The 17,799-nt window shown below is 41.4% G+C and overlaps 1 protein-coding gene and 1 long non-coding RNA gene across 3 annotated transcripts in view; one reads left to right on the plus strand and one right to left on the minus strand.

Moving 5' to 3' along the window:
* The first annotated feature begins 12,032 nt into the window (after positions 1–12,032).
* Positions 12,033–17,799, plus strand: part of PLS3 (plastin 3) — a 93,853-nt gene continuing 88,086 nt past the window's right edge. Inside the window, exon 1 of one of the 2 annotated variants that reach the window (XM_034950575.3) lies at positions 12,033–16,434. The gene's annotated coding sequence lies outside the window, so the exon portion shown is untranslated. The remainder of the gene's footprint in view (positions 16,435–17,799) is intronic. The other variant, XM_003805411.5, reaches the window with a different exon arrangement.
* Positions 16,021–17,799, minus strand: part of LOC130541180 (uncharacterized) — a 32,523-nt gene continuing 30,744 nt past the window's right edge. Inside the window, exon 2 of the long non-coding RNA XR_010111191.1 lies at positions 16,021–17,704. This is a non-coding gene — a long non-coding RNA (uncharacterized LOC130541180). The remainder of the gene's footprint in view (positions 17,705–17,799) is intronic.

The following is a 17,799-nucleotide window of genomic DNA, read 5'->3' on the forward strand; positions in this document are numbered from 1 at the left end:
GATCAGGCCACGCTTCCACTCAAATGGAGTGGGCAAGTTTCAAAGACTAGTCTTACCAAGTTTTAGATGTCCAGACTCCAAGTGCCTGTTCCTTCCTGGTGTTCAGCCACTGCATTGATCCTCCATGGGGGCCTGCCACACACTGCTCTGGTGAGGCATCCCACCGGGGCAAATGCCTACCCGGGAGCGCTCTCAGGATCCGGGTCGCTCGGGCTGGTCGGAGTCTCCAGCAGGGATGTTCCACAGGGCAGGCTTAAACCGCCTAAGGAGCTGCCTCGACCATCCACCAATAACCTCGCTTCCGGGTCAGGGAACCAAGACATATAGCAGGACGAGCCGCAGACAAAACTCCTCAGACACCCAGTTAAAAAAGGAAGGGGTTTATTCGGCTGGGGGCATCAGCAAGACTCCTGTCTCAAGAGCAGAGCACCCCAAGTGAGCAATTCCTGTCCCTTTTAAGGGCTCACAACTCTAAGGGGCTGCGCGAGAAGTTCATGATTGATTGAGCAAGCAGGGGGTACGTGACTGGGGGCTGCATGCACCGATAATTAGATCGGAGCAAAACAGGATAGGGATTTTCACAGTGCTTTTCTATACAATGTCTGTAATCTATAGATAACACAAGCGATTAGGTCAGGGTCGATCTTTAACTACCAGGCCCAGGGTATGGCACCAGGCTGTCTACTTGTGGATTTCATTTCTGCCTTTTAGTTTTTACTTTTTCTTTTTTTGGAGGCAGAAATTGGGCATAAGACAATATGAGGGGTGGTCTCCTCCCTTACTCTTTGGGAACTCAGATTGGCCTTATGGTGGCCTCTCTTTCCTTGAGGGACACAACAGGTCCTGGATGGGGGGAAAAAAGATGTTATGAGAATGCAGACCTAGAAGCATTAGCTTTGCCTGGAAGGGTTAGAGAAATCATTTCCAAGGATATGCCATTTGATGTGGGACTTGAAGGATAGTTAGGTATCTGCTAGATTAAAAAGGAATGTGAGAGCAGGCCTCAGAGAGGAACAGAGAGTAAATGATGAGTTACTGTTTACCAGTAGTATGTGCCAGGCACTGTATTAGGTGGTTTATATGTTATATTTTATCCTTCACTCAATAACAATTTATTAAGCATGTGCTATATACCTAGCACTATGTTGAGGTGCCAATTGTCTGAATTTTCCCATGAAGATACCAAGGCACACAGAGATGAAGTGACTTTTCCAAAGCTACAGAGATAGTAAGAGATAAACACAGATTTAAACCAAATTCTGACTCTCTCCTAAACACATGTTTTCAATTCCACTCTCCCAAGCTGGATTATATAGGTATACAGGCAAATTTGGGAAATAATGAAATATCTGGTGTGGCTAGAATATATAAGGGAATGTGGGAGTTGAGGGAGGGGGTGAGGAGCAGCTGCAGAAAATCTGTGGAATGTTTCACTAATTTGCATGTTAATGTTTCAATATCTGATCATTTGCATTTGATTTTAGAAAAAGAAATAATTCCTTTTTTCCTGCCTTTCTGAGAAGATCCTGGAATAGGTACAATAATAACTTAAGTTTTTAAAAACTTATGACCCCATAATGTGGAGGGGGAAAAACAAAACAAAACAAAAAGGAATTAAAATCGATTATCAATGCAATCATTTTTTACTTGCAATTACTTTAAAACATCATAAGTCATGAATATTTATCACCTTGCTTTCCAGACAATATACCAGGACCCAACCAATGATAAGAGAACAGCTGTCTGAAGCAAATATGCAGAGGAGTACGAAATAAAAACGACAGCTTTCATGTTGAATCATAACTATATTGTGTTTGGAGAGTTCCATGTTTTCTTATTCCAGAAAACATTGCCAAAATCTGCATATACCTTGAAAACTCATTACCTATAAAATTAAATCTTGTTAAATGATCTATAAATGTGTTGAGTAGTGTTACAAAATAAAAGGAAGTGTTTTGCAATTAAGATTGAATTTTTAAGCAGTACAAACCAACAGTGATTTCACGATATTTCTTTTCTTTTTTTTAAGTAGGAGTCTCAGGCTGGGCATGGTAGCTCACGCCTGTAATCCTAACACTTTGGAAAGCTGAGGTGGGTGGATCACTGAAGGCCAGGAGTTCAAGACCAGCCTGGCCAACATGGTGAAACCCTGTCTCTACTAAAAATACAAAAAATTAGCCAGGTATGGTGGTACAAGCCTGTAATCCTGGCTACTGGGGAAGCTGAGGCATGAGAATCACTTGAAGCCAGGAGGCAGAGGTGGCAGTGAGTCAAGATCACACCACTGCACTCCAGCCTGAGACGCAGAGCGAGACTCTGTCTTAAAAAAAAAAAAAAAAGGAAGGAAGGAAGGACGAACGGAAGGAAGGAAGGGAGGGAGGGAGGGAAAGAGGGATGAAGGAAGAGAGAGAAGAAAGAAAGAAAGAGAAAGAAAGCAAGAAAAGAAGAAAAAAGAAAGAAAGAAAGGAGGGTGGGAGGGAGGGAAGGAAGGAGAAGAAGAAAGAAAGAAAGAAAGAAAGAAAGAAAGAAAGAAAGAAAGAAAGGAAAGAAAGAAAGAAAGAAAGAAAGAAAGAAAGAAAGAAAGAAAGAAAGAAAGAAAGAGAAAGAAAGAAAAGAGTCTTGCTCTGTCACCCAGGCTGGAGTGCAGTGGCTCTATGACAGCTCACTGTAGCCTCCAACTTCTAGGCTTGAGGGATCCTCCTGACTCAGCCTCCTGAGTAACTGGGACTACAGGTGTGCACCACCATGCCCTGCTAATTTTTAAAATTTTTTGTAGAGACAGGAGTCTCGTTTTCCTGCACAGGCTGGTTTTAAACGCCAGGCTTCAAGCAATCTTCCCCCTTCACCTCCCAAAGTGTTGGGATTACAGGCGTGAGCCACCTACTGGCCTCCTGGTATTTCTATAAAGCCTTCAGGGCAATCATTGAAATTACCTATTTTAGGGATCCTGGAAAAGAACTGTACCTTGCAATGAGATTTAAGATATTGGTTTTAAGTTCGTAGATGTTACTGTTTAAGCAAATACTTTCCATGGAGTACCAAAGCATTACAATTAATTTGATGGTTTATAATAGGAATAAGTGAAAATATAAAAATTAGCTATGAGCATAGCACTTTCATTTTATATAATTTTTAAATAATTAAAAATCTGTGTATTTCTTGAATTTATATAATACTTTACGCTTTCATACACATTATAAATTATGTATCAGTTTCCCTTTTAGAAATGAAACTCTTATTTCTAATTATTTATAAAATGCTATAAGGCATCTGGAAAAAATTACAGTACTACTGATAAGCATTCAATTAGCCCAATTTTCTGACCTGCACTTTGGAAGCTGAGCTGTTCCAAATCTTCAGAGCCTTTTCCTTCCTCCACAAAAAAAAAAAAAAAAAAAAGGGTTGATATAAATGTTAATGAAGGTATTGATTCATTTTTAAAAAATAATATATTTAATTCAAAATGGAAAACAAGGCACAGGAAAGACCTTAATGTTCTGAATCATTTCTGGTAAAAAAAAAAAAAGATACATATTACTATTTTAAATATTGCAAGAGAAATTCAAAAGAAGAAAGAATCCTTGACAACTGGTTCTCATCTTACACATCCATTCTGTGCATCTGGGGAGCTCCAATACATAAGTATACGTTGCTGGGAGCTAGGAGAGGCTGGTATTTACATTCAGATTTAAGGGAAGTATCGCCAACCCTTTGCAATCTGTTACCTATGCTTCTCTCCTTTGTGGGATTTCTCTTCTGTAAAAGCTGAAATTCACACTAATCCAGAGCGATTATGCCATTTTAATGAGCAGTACCTGCTTTGATGAAGGTAAAAAAGAAATTGGAAAGGTTATTAAAAAGCTGCAATTTATTTATCAGCTTTGATGAAGAGAAAAGAAAAGATCTGTTCCTTTAACAGAACAAAAAGATCGTATATACTCAAAGATCAGGTAAGGGAGAAAGGAGACTTAAGGAAGCAAAGCAAATGAAGCCTTTCCATTGTGTGGCAGAATTACCTGACAAGGGACTTCATCGAATTGTTCCTAATGATGTGAATAATTTACTCCAGCCTCCCAAGGAATAATAGAGTGACTTTCATGTCTCTTACAATCAGAGTTATTAATTAGACAGCAGGTTCAAGGAGCAGCTCAAATAAAGAATCTTTGCATTCTGTGATCTGTCTGGGGTACTGTCTCAAAACTAACAAATCATCTCTCCACTGAGGTGCTATTCAGATTTTCTATGCCTTACCTTGCTTCCTCATCAACCCCTTATCTTGGATTAGATCCTTAAGGCTTGGATTTTTCATTTCCTTTGGTTGACAAGGTTCCTGACCTTGGTCAGTCCAGTACTGGCCCTATACTTCTGCGTAGGTGCAAGACTTTGAAACACACTTATACCCTACTGAGCCAGTACCCTACTGTTGACGTCACTTCTATAGAACACTGACAGCTGAAAGGGACTCCACCCTACTACATGACATCCGTTAGGGAAATGTCTCTGAAGTGCATCATTATGTAGTATATTTGCAAAGCCACATTTAAAAAGGAAATATATAAAAAGAAAATTATAATCCTCAAAAGGCCACCTGTTAAAGTAACTTTATAAAAGGACTTGAAAAAGCAAAGTTAGGGCAAGTCATTTTGCTGTTGCAGGGCTCAGTTTTACTCATCTGTACTGTGAGGGAAGTGGTCTATAATATTCCTTCTAATACAAATATCCCATGGTTTTAATTATCAAATTATTTTACTTTTAAAATTTGATGCTTCAAAAGACCCTAAATTAAGTAAAATTGAATGAAATGCCAGCCATATGCTTTGGGTGTTTTGCTTTTTATAACACATTAAATTTAGAATAAATTTAATTGGTTTAAAACTACCCCTCTAAAATGGTTTATGTGACCCATAATTCAGAGTTTATCAGGTAGAATAAGTTGGGCTATAATCATGTATTTTCTAAAAAAAAAAAACTGGATAAATTGGCTGATCATGGTGGCTCACATCTGTAATCCCAGCACTTTGGGAGGCTGAGGCAGGCAGATCACTTGAGGCCAGGAGTTTGAGATCAGCCTGGGAGACATGGTGAAACCCTGTCTCTGCTAAAAGTACAAAAATCATTAGTCCAGGCACGGTGGCTCATGCCTGTAATTCCAACATTTTGAGAGGCCAACGTGGGTGGATCACCTGAGGTCAGGATTTCAAGACCAGCCTGCACAACATGGTGAAACCCCATCTCTACCAAAAATACAAAAATTAGCCAGACGTGGTAGTGCGTGCCTATAATCCCAGCTACTCAGGAGGCTGAGGCAAGAGAATCGCTTGAACCCGGGAGGCGGAGGTTACAGTGAGCTGAGATTGTGCCATTGCACTCCAGCCTGGACAACACAGCAAAACTCCATCTCAAAAAAAAAAAGCGAAAATTGGATATATTAAGCCTGCCTTTTAATACCATCTTCTGCTATTTTCTCATACCATATATTCTAATACAATATCTTCTAATATTGTCATCTAGGTAATTAGGTTTCAGCATATGAATTTTGGGGGAACATAAACATTCAGACCATAGCATGTAATAAAACATACGTGCTTATCTAAGAGATTTATCACCAGCGAGCCAACCATTTTTTCAAGGAAGTGAGAAGAAAGGTGCAATCATTAATAGTGTTCCTTTGCCTTATTTTTTTAGATAAAAGTACAGTGAATGCTTCCTGTAAAATCCTTTGGTTCTAATCACAAACTGTAGAGTCAGACAAGAGATGGAATCATCCCACACACTCAGACATCTCAGCTCCTGCATTACCAGCAAAATGATCTTGGGCAAAAGTTACTTATTCCTTAAATCTTAGTTTTCTCATCTGAAAATGGGAAAAATAATGCTTTCGTTAATGAGATAGTTATTAGCATTAAATGAGATCATGTATATAAAGTTTCTAGTACAAGGCCTAGAAGAAGCTCAATAAGCAGTAGTTATAGTAGTTGCCATTTTATTCCTCTTCACTCCCTCCTACCCGCAAATTCGGCCATTGTGATTACATTCAAATTTGAAAGGCAAAAAAGAAGACAGAGTAGACAGCCATCCCATCAGTTGCTTGGTATGAAAGATTGTGAAGACCTAAGATTGTAATAATGAAAGAGTGCTAATTTCAATCTGTTTCATATCATCAGTCATAAACCAATTCCTAAATACCTCCTTGAGAACACAGCTCCATCCAGATGACAAGATCATATTGGAGCAAGAACAGTAATCCAGACAGGAGTCGACAGACTACAGCCTGACAACCCAAACTGTTGTTGTCCGTTCTTGTAAGTTTTATTGGCACACCATCATGCCCGTTTGTTTATTTATTTATTTATTTATTTTTGAGACAGACTCTTGCTCTGTCACCAGGCTGGAGTGCAGTAGCGTGATCTCGGCTCACTGCAACCTCCACCTCCAGAGTTCAAGCGATTCTCCTGCCTCAGCCTCCTGAGTAGCTGGGATTACAGGCAGGCGCCACCATGCCCAGCTAATTTTTTTGTATTTTTAGTAGGGATGATCTTCATCTCCTGACCTCGTGATCCGCCCACCTTGGCCTCCCAAAGTGCTGGGATTACAGGCATGAGCCACCGTGCCCGGCTTTATTTATTTTTTAATTTATTTATTTTTGAGATGGAGTCTGGCTCTGTTGCCCAGACTGGTGTGCAGTGACGCGAACTCAGCTCGCGGCAACCTCCGCCTCCCGGGTTCAAGCGATTCTCGTGCCTCAGCCTTCCGAGTAGCTGGGACTACAGGAACGTGCTACCGTGGCTGGCTAATTTTTTTTATTTTTATTTTTATTTTATATGTATTTGTTTTTGAGACAGAGTCTTGCCCTGTCGCCCAGGCTGGAGTTCAGTGCTGCAATCTCGGCTCACTGCAACCTCCGCCTCCTGGGTTTAAATGATTCTTGTGCCACAGCCTCCAGAATAGCTGGGACTATAGGTGCAAGCCACCAGGCCCAGCTAATTTTTTGTATGTGTAGTAGAGACGGGGTTTCACCATGTTAGCCAGGCCAGCCTCGAACTCCCAGCCTCAAGTGATCCGCCTCCCTCAGCCTCCCAAAGTGCTGGGAATACAGGCATGAACCACCATACCCGGCTGTTTGTTTATTTATTTATTTTTGAGATGGAGTCTTGCTCTGTTGCCCAGGGTGGAGTGCAATGGCACGATTTCAGCTCACTGCAACCTCTGCCTACGGGGTTCAAGCGATTCTCCTGTCTCAGCCTCCTGAGTAGCTGGGATTACAGGCATGCACCACCATGCCCTGCTAATTTTTGTATTTTTAGTAGAGGAGGGGTATCGTCATGTTGGCCAGGCTGGTCCCAAAATCCTGACCTCAGGTGATCCATCCGCCTCGGCCTCCCATAGTGCTGGGATTACAGGCGTGAGCCACCCGCCCAGCCTGTTTATTTAATTTTTATGGTTGCTTCCATAATGCAACATCAGAGTTGAGTAGTTGCAACAGACACTGTATGGCTTGTATGCAAAAATATTTACTATCTGGCCCTTTACAGGCAAAGTTTGCTAACTTCTGACTTAGGATAATCTTAGGCATATGATCGCATTTCACGTGGCGTCCTTTCCAGAGGACTCCCAAATATTTAAAACTTTTTATAAAGCCTTAATTAAACATAGTTTTAGGCCTACCCTATTCCAACCACCAAATGGGATTTAAGCTATGATAATGTTGCTCAGTGTATGAAAGGGAATGCCTCCCTGAATGAACAACTTTACATTCTATTTTCACCCTTGTTCAGGTGAATCTATGGCATTGATAAAGAAACAAACCAGTGAAAACATTATTGGTTCTGAATTATCAAAGAGATGTGTGTTGATTCAGAATGAAACTTCTTATCCTGAAACCTTCTGTGACACTTCCTAAGGAATTTCTTGGTTACTTAAACCAAATGTCCAATTATCTTTATAACCGCAAGTATTTATGAAAACTGTGGCATGATTTAAATACCTCGACCAATTTAGTCATATGGTAATTCAAACCTTTTTAAAAGTATCAGAGAAGCACTAGATCACCTTTTACTGCCTAGGTTCTGTTTCTGGCTGATTTGATTTGTTTCAATTTTTTTTTGTAATGTTTAATTTACATCTCTTTTGTAGTAAGTTAAAGCACTATGTTATTCTTTCAGTGACAGTGACAAAAATGGGAACATGCTAACCAAGAAGTGGATGAATTTATCTCCCAAGGCCCTTTTGATTGCATGAGTTTAGTTTCTTCCTTGCAATTACAGATCCTTTCATATCATATCCTCATTAGTATGGTTTTCCTTGTGCTTAATAGCCTAATTCTGTCAATCTCCTTCTCTTTTTGAATAGCAGCTATATAGAGATATGTTAAATCAAACTAAAATTTGGCCTGAGAAAGTCTTTGTACTTGTACACTCGAATTCTTAAGTATAAACTGCAACCTAACTTAGTAGGTAAACAAACTGAAAACCTAATTTAGGAGTAGGCTTCTATAACAATAGCTGAGTCTCAGCCAATCACAGCCGCCATACTTAAACAACCACTCACAGGCAGCCAGCTGTTCAAACCCTGCTCAAATAAGGCAAAGGCCCAGCTGTTTCTGCACTCGCTTCTGTTTTCTGTATGTCATTTTCCTGATTCTGTCCATAAATCTCCTCTGACCATGGGGCAGCCCCAGAATCTCTGAATCTGTTCTGATTCTGGGAGCTGGCTAATTCTCGAATTGTTTTTGTTTTTCTTGCTCAGTTAAATTCTGTTAATTTTAACTTGCCTAAAGTAACAGATCTAATTCGCATACCATATAGATCACCAATTAAAATTGTACAATTCGATAGTTTTAAATTTATTCATATAGTTATGCAACCGCCACTACAATCTATTTTAGAATATTTTCGTTACCCCAAAAAGGAACCCCACTAGCAGTCACTCCTCATTTCCCCCCAATTGCCCATACCCCCAGTCCTAGGCAACCACTAATCTACTTTCTGTCTCTATGGATTTTTCCCTTTTTGTACATTTTATATAAATGGAATTATACAATATGTGGTCTTTTGTTACTGGCCTCTTTTCACTTAGCATAATGTTTTCAAGGTTCATCCATGGTGTCACACTGTCAATCTCTTTTTAAAGTCATTATTTTGCATACTTAGTAAACACAGACCCAAATATTTAACTATAAGCATTCTTGGTAGAATAAACAGTTATAGCATTTAAATATCTGATCATATTCTCTCTCTCTCTCTCACACACACACACACATAATGCAGGTAGACACTCATAAATTCACCAAAATTTGGCCTCACATATTCAGAAATCAGTTAAACGCAATAGACTGGACATGACTGTTTCTTTAGAAGTCTGGCTAGTGCTGTGGAGAATTATGGATAACCCTTATAAATTTTAAAATGTGCACTACAATTTATTCTGCAGGGTTGTTTGTATATGTTTAAAAGACTTTTTTCATAGGAAGCCTCCAATATTTCAAATTACATTCTAACAAAGGTTGAGGTTGAATATTTCACCAAAAAGAATGCTTTATAGCCCAGACACACAAAATGATAACATCAAGTTGTATGTGCTAGTGCACTCACCTACCTTAAATTCTGTGTAAGTTACAGGCATGTTATTAATAATACTTCCTTAAAAGCAAAATGTGATATGTGCCAATTAATTATGTAAATCTCATTGAGGGAAGGATTATTATGGCTCTAACTAAAGCAACTGTCAAAATTACTGTAACCTGGCCAGGCACGGTGGCTCATGCCTGTAATCCCAGCACTTTGGGAGATGGGTGGATCACTTGATATCAGGAGTTTGAGACCAGCCTGGCCAACATGGTGAAACCCAGTCTCTACTAAAATACAAAAATTAGCCGGGTGTGGTGGCGCACCTGTAATCCCATCTACTCAGGAGGCCCGAGAGTCGCTTGCACCCAGGAGTCGGAAGGTTGCAGTGAGCCGAGACTGCATCATTGCACTCCAGTCTGGGTAACAGAGCGAGACTCCGTCTCAAAAAAAATTAAATTAAATTAAATTAAAAAAAAAAAAAACCGGACAAACAAAATTACTGTAACTAAAAGCAAGACCTTCTGTAACTTGGCAGTTTAATTAATGTAAGACAAGAAAGATTCACAAGTCTTTTCTTTTATTTTCCTTCCCTCCTTCCTTCTCTCCCTCCCTTTCTCCTTCTCTTTCTCTCTCTCTCTTTCTCTCTCTTTTTTTTTTATTATTATACTTTAAGTTCTAGTGTACATGCACACAACGTGCAGGTTTGTTACATATCTATACATGTGCCATGTTGGTGTGCTGCTCCCATTAACTCTACATTTACGTTAGGTATATCTCCTAATGCTATCCCTCCCCCCTCCCCCAACCCCAGGACAGGGGTGTGTGATGTTCCCCTCTCTCTTTTCTTTTCTTTCTTTCCTTTCTTCCTTTTGCTTCCCTCTTTCCCTCCCTCCCTCCCTCCCTTCCTTACTTCCTTCCTTCCTCCTTTCCTTCCTTCCGTCTTTTCTTTCCTTCTTTCAACAGGGTCTTACTCTGCTTTCCAGGCTGGAGTTCAGTGGTGATATCATAGCTCACTGCAGCCTCAACCTCCCAGCCTCAAGTGATCCTCCAACTTCAGCCTCCCAAGTAGCTGGAACTACAGGCATGTACCACGACCATGTCCAGCTAATTTTTGTATTTTTTGTAGAGACTGGGTTTTGCGATGTTGCCCGGGCTGGTCTCAAATTCCTGGGCTCAAGTGATCTACCCACTTCGGCTTCCGAAAGTGCTGGGATTACAGGCATGAGCCCAGCCCACAAGTCTTTTTAATCACTAAAGTAAGTGTTAAAAAAATATATTTTCTCTTTTAAAATTAAAATCTTTAAAATCTCACGTTAGTGAGATCCCAAGCAATCTTCCTTCCCATTGATGTTATCACTGCACCTTTGTGGTAGGCAAATACTCAGTTTTTCTTTTGCAGATAAGGAAGTAGAAGCCTGGAAAGAAAGCCCAAACTCAGAAACTTACCTAAAGCGCTCCCATTTTGCTTTCTTATGTTAAATTAAGTTTAGCCTGGTTGGGTGTGGTGGCTCAGGCCTCTAATCCCAGTAGTTTGGGAGGCCCAGGCAGGTGGATCACTTGAGCCCAGGCGTTCAAGTCCAGCCTGGACAACATGGCAAAACCGCGTCTCTACCACAAAAAAAAATTAGTTGGGTGTGGTGGCACGAGCCTGTAGTCCCAGCTGCTTGGGAGACTTGAGGTGTGAGAATCACCTGAGCCTGGGAAATTGAGGCTTCAGTGAGCCATGATCGTGCCACTGCACTCCAACCTGGGTGACAGAGGGAGACCCTGCCAAAAAAAAAAAAAAAGTATTTCCATACATAGTGAACTGTAACCTAAACAGATGTGTAAACACACTGTAACCCTCACTTGTAAAAATTACTGAGTTTTGGCGAATAAAAGCAGCCAATTGTTCAAATTGAGTTCAAATAAAGCAAATGCCAAGGTGTAACCAATCCAGCTATTGCTGTACCCCACTTCCATTTTCTGTATGTCACTTTTCTTTTTCTGTCCATAAATTCTCTATGAACATGTGGCAGCACCAGAGTCTCTCTGCACCTAGTCTGGTTTGGGGTGGCTGCCCCATCGTTCATTGCTCAATTAAACTATGTTAAATTTAATTTGTCTGAAGTTTTTCTTTTATCACTTCCTAGGAATGAAAATGGTTTTCATTTCTACTTGCCTATATCAAGTCTTACCCATCTTTGTCAAGCCTAGCTCAAGTTCCATTGCACAAAGGATGCCTTCTACAACTGCTTTAGCCCTATTATTCTCATTCTTTTCAGCCTACCTACGGTGCTTCTTATATATTCTATCCTGAATTGTTTTCTCATTATTACAGTTATGTGGACTTTGATCTTGAATTAATATTAGACTATTAATTCGTTGTGTTTTGAGACCATACTTTTTCTGTGTTGCTTATAATAGTTATCTGATTGATTAATTAGATATTTAACACCCAGAAAGTCGGGAGGGGGGAGGGTGACACTTTAATTTTGAGCATTTCCAGTGATGATAGTGATCTTTGTTAAATCTATATATTATAAAGTCCATACTGATTAAATATGTCCTAATCCTATTAAAGAGACTTCAATTAATTTTTTGTTTTTTATTTTTTAATTTTCTTATTCTCAGATACTGATAATTATTTTTTTTTAACAAGTGAAAATCTGAAATAAGCTTGGACATGTCAGAGTAATTTCTTTATGTGAATGTGCGTGTAAGATAGTTGGCCTGCATTAGCAGGCATTCAGATTCATAATAATCTTTAGGTTTGAAAAATATTTGACAATTGCCTATTCACTATTAATATTCATGTCCTATACATGTGTACATTTTGAGTTGGAAACATAAAAACACTTCACTAATAAACAGTGGTAATAACTGTTCAAATCTGTATCCTATGAATCAAAAAAAAATTAATAATTGTCCAGGTCTTCCAAGATTTCCTCTATGCCAAATATTTTAAGTATGAGAGAAACCTTTAAAATCATACTTAATTTTAATAAAAATGTCATCTCACAGCACACTGAATAAAAAGAGGGATTAGGATCAATCCAAGAACCTAAAATATCACAACATGGAATAGAATTATCCATGAATTAAAAAGATGATTTAAAAAAGGATAATTCCTTGAAAATAATCTGATAAAATAAAATACAATTAATTAAAACAGATTAGTACACAATTGTACATTTAGAGACTGAGAAAACAATTAGGTGTGTTAGAAAAATGATTTAGTATTGAACTGATCAAGATTCTTTAAGTTATTCCTGGCTTATATAAAGTTTATGCAGCAAAATCATTTTTTAATAGACTACAGAAAGGAGGTTTTAAAAAAATTGATAAAAATTATCCCAGATGGGGTGAGGAAAAAGAAGAAAAAAATAAAATAAAATAAAATAAAATAAAATAAAAAATGGATAAAAAGTTCAAGCCAGTGGTCAGGCATGGTGGCTCACCTCTGTAATCCCAGCACTTCGGGAGGCCAAGGCAGGTGGATCACCTGAGGTCAGGAGTTCGAGAGGAGCCTGGCCAACATGGTGAAACCCCATCTCTACTGAAAAAACAAAAATCGGCCGGGTGTGGTGGCAGGTGCCTATAATACCAGCTACTTGGGAGGCTGAGGCAGGAGAATCGCTTGAACCCGGGAGGCAGAGGTTGCAATGAGCTGAGACTGCGCCGTTGCACTACAGCTGGGGTGACAACAGTGAAACTCTGTCTCAAGGGAAAAAAAAAAGTTCAAACCAGCAATGACATGTTAAGAATAAAGAATTAAAAATGGATAGAAGAGGAAACTGACAACTTACTCTAGGAAAATTTCAGGGAAAATTTTAGACTATGTACACATAATACATTGTGAGCTAGACTGGGGAGAGTGTTGGGCAGAACAATAGGAAAAAGAGCAAGAAAAAGGGGGATGTGCGTATCAAAAGGAGGAAAGAAAAGTAGTTTGGACGGACAAAAAATCTAAGAGAGATATTGGCGCCTTCTTATGATATCAGCGGAGGACAGGAAGAATAAATGGTTTTCAAAATTTTGTGATATTGACTTTAAGTGATTTATTACAAAGGCATTAGGATCGAAAATTGGAAATGGAAGGAAAGGTAAAAACTCTTAGGTTGCTGATTCACAAGGTCTGTGAGAATCCTATATATATTAATAGCTTTTTGTTGCTGTTGTTTAACAAGAATAGACATAAAATAACCATTAGTTCAGCAAACATTTACTGAACTCCTATGTGTCAGGCACTATGCAAGTCACTGTCAAAATAAATTAAAGCCTATAAGCAGGTGGAGGGAACCCTGACAAACATCTGTGCAGGCTTTTTGATACAGATAAGAAAACAATCAACTTTGGGTTACTTCGTGAATGATCCTCTATGAGGTAAACTGATGGCATGAAAAATTATAAAGAAATGCTGTTTAAGAGCTTTGAGCCTGAGGATCCTTTCTTCCAGCAAAATGCTAAATTTGAAAAGATCCTTTAGATTCTGGGCAACACAAAGGTAGCTTAGTTACATCAAACTGGCTGGGTATCTTAATAGTATTCATTAAAATGGAGTTCTACCTGGATTATATAGTGGAGCTTGTTAAACAGGAATCTCAGCTAGCATCCAAATAGGTGCTTCTGTGTTTAGGGTGTGTTTTATCTGTTGGAAAGTTACTGAGGCAATGAGAACTAATGCCATCAGCTAGGTACACTGCAGCTTTGAAACTATGGACTATTGCATTTCAATTAAAATGACATTTCTTGACTGAATTCTGACATCCTCAGTGATAGTGGTGAATGAAGACTTTTATCAAAGTATAGATTCTATTAAGTTTTTTAAAAATTTTATTAATTTTTTTTGTAGAGATGAGGTCTTGCTATGTCGTCCAGGCTGGTCTTGAACTCCTGGCCTCATGCAATCCTCCCACCGCACAGCCTCCCAAAGTGCTGGATTACAGGCGTGAGCTACCCCATTTGGACCAATGTAAGCTTTTTTGAATTAAAAACAGGAACTGTAAATAGCATATACGTAGGATTCTTAATATTTTTACTTTAAATTCTAGAATTTGAAAAATAAACTAAAATTGAATACAACGTAATTGAGACAAATATATCTGCACTGGAAAATTTAGCTTACAGAGTCCCTTCATGCTATTGCTCAGTCTGTAATTTTAAGTTGAAGAGCAGGTGGAAGCTCTTCAGCGGTGACCGACAGACACCATAAAAGGTAGAAAACTGAAAAAGCCTATTTCCTGTATCTAAAAATTTTTTGTAAAGAATTCCAGAAGTCACACCAAACCTTTGGCCAATTACTGAATGCTAGAAATCTCATTTGGGAGCTTACTGTAAATGTGTGTGGCAATGCACTGACTCCATGTTCAATCCAACGCCAACATGTTGAAATCAGTATTTTTGTGCTGGCCCAAACCTGAACCAGTAGAAAATCTCCCATAACAGAAATTCAATGTTTGTGAAAGCATGATTGCCCTCCCATTTCTTTTTCACCTTCCTGTGCCTTTCATAAGTTCTTCCAGTTGGTTAATCATTAATTAATATTTAACAAGGCTTTTTCCTCGTGCCAAGTCCTCTGCTAGTCTAGCCTTTAGGCAATATATGAACTCCCCAAGTTCTTCCCTTTTAAGAAGCCTTGGCACTCACTACGGATTAATTTCTCTAAGGAAATTCATAATGGCAGATGAAATAGGGGTTCCTTTTCAAGAACATTCCATTTTAAAGCCTCTCAGCGTTTTTTCCTGGTATATGTAAAATGCGACTTAATTGAACTAATTTTAAATGTTGACAGAACTTTCCAAGCACACATTTCCTGAACAAAATGGTTACGACTGGAACAGGAAAGGGCTTAGACTTTTTCTTCTACAGCTATCCCACAAGTCAGTCTCTTGACCTGACCCTGCAAAATCCCTCAAACTCTGGCTCTCTGAGTTGATTTTGGATATACGATGAACCATAGGTTTGGAATGCAGATAACCTCCACGTGTATTAATGAAAGAGGTCAGCTATGACGTGGAAGCCATCTCCTGGGCAGAGAAGGAGAAGAAATGGCAGTCTGGGGAGTAGTAACATGTCTCCAAATTTTCTCTGGTGAAAGGAGACTGATGAGAATTGATACCCATTTCCGGTCAAAAGAGTGGAACCAATGTACTTCCAACCACCTCCTCTCAACCCCTCTCCGCATGGACAAACATACCAGCCAGGTGATGTGGGCTAACAATTTACTTGGCATGAGGCCAAAGGCTTGAGGGCCCTGCCCTGCCCATATTCTTCTCCCTTGACTTCTTAAGGAAAGGAATGATTGCTGATGTTTCCCTCTGCACCCTTTGGCACCTGGACTGATTGTTGCAGATGTAATTAGGAATGTTCCCCAACATGCCGTTATTCTTCTCACGATTCTGGGAGAAACTGTACCCCTCCCCCATAGACTTATATAGGTGGCATTCAAATTCTTGTTCCCAACTTTTTCATCTTTTTATTAATCCCACAAGATTGTGTGAATGTGTACTCCGAGCCAGGCAAGTTGGACTTCTAACTTCTTCTTAGCCCAAGTAGGAAGGGGAGACTCAGGCGCTGGGGACCATTCTCCTCTCCCTGCAGCAGAGTTGCAGTCCCTATCCCTCCTGGGTGCCCATCCCCGTGCCTATTTTCCTGGATCCCCACCCAGTTGATGTGACAGGCTCGTGGCCCAATCCCCTTCCTGGTTCCCAGGCCGACTGCTAGCACCACCCGAGCCAATGGCGGCGGCCGAGGGGCGGAGGGGGCTGGCAGGAGGGGAGGGAGCGCTGGCTTTAGAGCCACAGCTGCAAAGATTCCGAGGTGCAGAAGTTGTCTGAGTGCGTTGGTCGGCGGCAGTCGGGCCAGACCCAGGACTCTGCGACTTTACGTAAGTGCTTTGTAGGCGCCGGCGGGCACTAGGGGAGCGGGTTTCCTGGGCGTGGGCAGGAGTGGGTCCCGGGGAGAGCATCTCGGTTAAGCTCAGCAGGAACGTGCGGCGCACCGTGGGGCGGGGGTTGGGGGAGAGGGAGGTCGGATAAATTTCAGTTGGAGCCCTCGGGCGCCCGGGCGATCGGTCGCAACCGAAATGGGTGTGAGTGACGGGGAGTTTCCCTACTAGCATCCGCCGCAGACACGTTTTCTGCACTTCACTGTATTAAGTGGTGTTTTCTTACTAGTTGCTCTTAACTTGTTGCCAGTCTTGGGCTGGAGTCCTAGACGCCAGCCCTTGCCCTGATTCCCCTCCGCGGCTGCGGCCCCGAAGTGGAAAGGGAGCGCACAACTTCCCTCTGTCGTCCTTCTCCAGCTACTGCCATCCCCCCTTCCCTCCCGCCCGGACTCAGGAAATCCCGGAGCCAGCAGCCTGCTACTCCTCCAGCCCCCACACGCCCGCCTCGGGTGACCTGGCTGGCTTAAGCCGACCCTGGGGCTCTGGAGAGGGGGGGCTGTGGCCGAGGGAAGGCACGAGGTTTGGGTTGCCTGCCTTCTGCCTGCTTCCCTCCCTTGTCCTTAGCGAGGGCGTCGCGAACGCACCTAGTCTCCCTATGAGTAAGCACTTTTTTTCCTTTCAGTAGGAGAACATCTCTGGGCTAGTAGGACAGTGCCTTTCCGTTCTCCCCTGGCCCCACACCCCCTGTCCTTTTTTCAGCTCCTTTGACTTTGCGGCCCCGGGCGCGCGGTCGGGGCGGCGGCAGTCCCGGACCTCTCCCGACTCTTGGAGAGGGAGAGGCAAAGGGGCGACGGGAGGGAGGTAATATTCTACCCCCCCGCCCTTTCCCCGCACAGCTGCACTTGCCTGTGTTTACTTTTCTCCACCCGCAGTACTTAAGCGCTGTAATGAGAGGCCCGGGGACGCCGACCACCCCCGCCCTGGCTTCTCGCCAGTCCCAAAGTTGCTGCCGCCGTCGCTGCTCCAGTGTGCTGGCGGTTCCGACCGCCGGGCTCCGGGACGTAAGATGATCCCAGCCCGGGAGGTGGAGTGGGGGTTAATGGCATCTGACTCTAGCCTTATGCGATGCTCCTTGCCTCTCACCTGAGCTGCACGATATCCCCAGTGGTGCAGAAGGTTGAACTTTTGCAGAAGGTTGAGCTTGGAGCTAAGTGGGTTGGAGAGCCTCGCCATTTAGCGTCAGACAGACGGGATGCTGGGGGCGCCCGGCCTGTTAAGAGGGATTGGGAGGAGGGAAGGGAGCCTGGCTAACAGTAGGTAGAAAATGTAGGGAAAAGTAAAAACCATTGAGGGGCAAGCACTTAC

Source organism: Pan paniscus, chromosome X (genome assembly GCF_029289425.2).
Source record: "Pan paniscus chromosome X, NHGRI_mPanPan1-v2.0_pri, whole genome shotgun sequence".
In the NCBI taxonomy this organism is placed as follows: Eukaryota; Metazoa; Chordata; class Mammalia; order Primates; family Hominidae; genus Pan; species Pan paniscus.